This window comes from Bison bison, unplaced genomic scaffold, assembly GCF_000754665.1.
Source record: "Bison bison bison isolate TAMUID 2011002044 unplaced genomic scaffold, Bison_UMD1.0 scf7180017864304, whole genome shotgun sequence".
NCBI lineage: Eukaryota > Metazoa > Chordata > Mammalia > Artiodactyla > Bovidae > Bison > Bison bison.
The window spans coordinates 8071406-8071809 of record NW_011494876.1 but is presented as its reverse complement, the minus strand read 5'-3'; positions in this window follow the sequence as shown (position 1 = coordinate 8071809).

Genomic DNA, 404 nt, shown 5'->3' with positions numbered 1-404 from the left:
AGCTAAGAGGGGCTGAGGGGCTTGGTCAGGGTCCAGGGCCTTCAGAAGCACCCCCACGTGGCCCCACCCCAAGATTGACCCATTGGTCCTGGGGGGTCAGGACAGAAGGGCACTGGGCGTGCAGGGGCAGCCCTCTGTCAGCATGTCAGGTGTGGGGAGAGGGCCTTCCACTTGGAACAAAAAGGGAGGAATGGGGCAAATTTGTCTACTCCCGGGGCTGCCAGCGTTATATGGATGTGCAGGTGGTCGGGTGGGGCCGGCAAACTTGCCCTGAGAGTGAGCTGCCATGCCTGGGGAAGAGGCACGGGGCTGCAGCATTGGCAGGGTGGCCGGCCAGGCACCTTCTGACTTCCTTAGCCAGGCCTGTTCACTGCCGTCTTGTCAGGCTCTGATCACTGATGTTG